Below are 3,484 nucleotides of genomic sequence, written 5' to 3'. Positions count from 1 at the left end.
AGATAGATAGATAGATAGATAGATAGATAGATAGATAGAGGAGAGAGACAGACAGACAGACAGACAGACAGACAGACAGATGATTGTATTGTGCTGTTGGGCCTCTAATGCAACCTGGAGCTTGTGGGGAAGCACTCACTGCCTTAGTTCTGTATTTACACCCCTCTATCCCTGTCTTCCCCTCTATTTCCTTAGTTTGAATATCATAACCTGTCCTCTGCTTCTCTCTTCTGTGCATCTCTCTGTATTGCATATCCCCCCCTCTCAATCTCATTCTCAATCTCTTTCTGTTTTTGCTTCAGTGCTGGATTTTAAGATGCCAAGTAGCTTGTGTGTAAGAGAGACATGGAATGGGACCAGTGTCCCAGGTATTTCCCAGGTAGGTGCCAGCCCTGCCTCTGGAGTGGGAAATGCACCACAGAGATTGTATGGCATGGTACTGTTTGTGTTACTCCTGTCGCAGGTGGATGAGATATTTATTGTTAATTGCCATCAAGATGACTTCAATTTATGGCAACCCTAGGACTGAGAGACCTCCAAGTTATCCTACAAAGAGATCTTGCAGCACCTTTGAGACTAACTGTACAAAACAAGTTGCAGCATGAGGTTCTGTAAACTTGGTCTGCTTCCTCAGATTCATAGAAACCAAGTCTGTGAAAGCTTATGCTACAACTTTTCCCCCACAGTTAGTTTCAAAGTTGCTGTAAGATCCCTTTGAGTATTGATATTCCAGACTAACATGGACATATCTCTGAATTCTTCCTCCAAGTTATCCTGTTATCAACAGCACTGCTAAGGTCTTGCAAATGCAGGGTGAATTAGAGGTCTGCTTAATTTTGTTAGTGTTGCTTCCCACTGCTGTGAGAAGTCCAACCAAGGTATTACAGTGACAATGTTCCTAAATGGAAATCTAGCATTTTCCAGAGTTTGCTTGGTGTGTGTTGCAACATGGGATGCCATTGTTTTAAATTGCAGAATGATCATGGATTTATTGGACAAATTGATTTTGTTGTCCCACATCTGTGAAAATGGGAAAAGGGATCATGATCTCCATTACTAGGATTTGAAGAGGTAGATGGCAAATCATGTTGTTGCTTTTTTAAAACATAGCTAAGAATGAGGGGAGGGGTAGCCATCCAGTAAAGTACAATGACACCCAAAATCCAAAAAACAGTGATACCTTTATTGGAACAACCAAAATGCACAAAATACATGATGCAAGCTTTCGAAGCTCCACTGGCTTCTTCGTCAGGCAACGGTATTAAAATCATATGGGGGGATGACAGTGAAGTCACAGTACCATCTTAATGGAGAACAATGATAACAATATCTTGACAAAATGCATGCCTGTGGCTTCAATGCCTTCATCTCCCCCCCCTTTTTTTTTTTTGGTCTCCTGTATGATTTTTAACACCATTTTCTGATGAAGAAGCCAACGGAGCTTTGAAAACTTGCATCATATATTTTGTTCATTTTGGTTGTCCCAGTAAAGGTATCACTGTTTTGTGGATGGGGACTGACAGTGTTCCATGCATGTGCATGTGCATGTGCACATGCATGCATGCATGCACACATGTACTCTGGTGATGGCTCCTGGAAGGGATTATGGGAGCAGTCAAGGGAGAGGACAAAGTGCAGTGGCATTGTGGGGATGAAGGGGTTGCTAATGTCAGTGTGTTCAGCGAGAAGAATTCAGAGCTAGTATGTAAGGGAGGATTTGGAGCATGAGAGTGAGGATGGTTGTAATGCTGGTCATAAAGAAGCTGTGTCCTTGTTTAAGGGGATAGACAACCACTGAACACAGTGTGATAACAGCGGGCCCACAGGAGAGCAGTGCATGTGCCCAGGGAGAAGATCACACAGAGCAATGAGCAACAACACAAGTGAACTGGGAGCGGGAAGGAAGGGAGGGCATGGGATGGAATGCAGCGCCGGGAGGATGATCATAATTTGCTGTGAAAAGTGGTGATGGAAGTCCTGTGAGCGACGTTGGTGCCTGGCAGAATAATTGCAATGCAGCAAATCTACCCACACCACACAGCATATGGCCAGTGGAGAACCTCTTGTTCAAGTGTACTCTTTGCAGGGGGGGGGGGCGCTTGGGCTAAAGTTCAGCCTCCCCCTCTTGGAAAAAACAATAACACCCTTGTGTGTTTGTTTATTGATTTTCCAGTGTGAGCTGTGGGTAGCCTTTGCTACATGCTGGTTTGCTATCTGCCTAGCTCATTAGGCAGAACTGCATATATTTCATGGGTTACATCTATAAGGTGGCATACATTGTTCTCCCCATCTTCATCGTCCAGCTTGTCCTAGAAACACAGTCCTGGGAGGTAGATCAAACTGAGAGATAGTGGCTGGCCTGAGACCACCCAGTGGGTCTCATGGTTCAGGAACCAAGTCCTCACTTCAGCAACTCTATACAGTACTGCCATGCCTCACAGTGACTCTCTTTCATAGGTAAGTGCATTGCAGGGCACGGTGTACCAGTGAATGGGAGCCTGACTGGAATTTAGCCCAGCTCACTAAGACTGGCAGGCAAAACTGGCTCTGGTGCTGCTCACGCTTCATTTCCTAATTCCTTGACCAAATCTGCTTTGGGCATCCTTTGACATAGCTGACTATTTAATGATGATGATGATGCCAAACACTGAATATTTTCAGGTTGCACTACAAGATGGGTCTTGTTTGGCTTGTAATTGGAATTAGAGCCCCTTCTTTCCTTCCTTCCTTCCTTCCTTCCTTCCTTCCTTCCTTCCTTCCTTCCAAAAGGAGTGAACTATGATGTTGTTTTTAAGCATGGGGGAACAAGGATAGAATGGGTCTGGGTAGATGGAGTGATCTAAGAGCAGACTCACAAACACAGCAAAATCCTAGCCCTTGGTTTAGAGAAGTGAGAGCAATGTTTAGGCATGTATTTTCTTCAACTATGGCCTTTGGCTGGCAGAGCTGTGAAATAAATATAGCTCATTCTGTGTCAATTTGGATCATCCTGTACCGAGACTGAGAGCTCAGCTTCTTACCCTGGAGGGAGAAGAAAAATGAGCTTCAGCAGAATCAAGAGAACAACCCAAGGCTGGTGTTTTGTAGGTGGGACTTGCTCAGCCCAAGTTGTCCTACTGCTTACCTTAGCAGAACTTCTTGTTCTAGTCTGGAAAATGAAAATGTGCATATAGGTGTCTTTGTGTGTATCTGTCTATCTTAGAGACAGATTTTACTACTTTTCCCTCAACATCTGCCTGACCTTCAGTCACCATTCCAATCATTCATGACAAGAGCCAGTGCAGTGTAGTTGTCTGAACATTGGACTAGGACACTGGAAGACCAGGGTTGGAATCCCCGCTGAGCCATAGAAACTACTAGAATCCTCACTTGGCCATGAAAACTCACAGGATGTCTTTGGGTATTGGGGAAATGGTGAAGAGGGGCTGGAGAAACAGTAGCCCTTATCAGATGAGTGTGGAACTGGGGGTCTTCTGCACTGGGC

At 44.6% G+C, this 3,484-nt stretch overlaps 2 protein-coding genes across 3 annotated transcripts in view; one reads left to right on the top strand and one right to left on the bottom strand.

Annotated features, from left to right (window-relative positions):
• Positions 1–3,484, bottom strand: part of ZNF385A (zinc finger protein 385A) — a 314,317-nt gene that overhangs the window by 234,718 nt on the left and 76,115 nt on the right. The gene's annotated exons all lie outside the window — the stretch shown is intronic.
• The window catches only part of LOC121921591 (TBC1 domain family member 15-like), a 722,109-nt gene that overhangs the window by 717,806 nt on the left and 819 nt on the right, over positions 1–3,484 (top strand). The window lies entirely within an intron of this gene.

The sequence above is a fragment of the Sceloporus undulatus genome, chromosome 2 (genome assembly GCF_019175285.1).
Source record: "Sceloporus undulatus isolate JIND9_A2432 ecotype Alabama chromosome 2, SceUnd_v1.1, whole genome shotgun sequence".
Classification (NCBI taxonomy): domain Eukaryota; kingdom Metazoa; phylum Chordata; class Lepidosauria; order Squamata; family Phrynosomatidae; genus Sceloporus; species Sceloporus undulatus.
The sequence above is the reverse complement of the archived record's forward strand: the minus strand, read 5'-3'. Positions and strand labels throughout refer to the sequence as shown.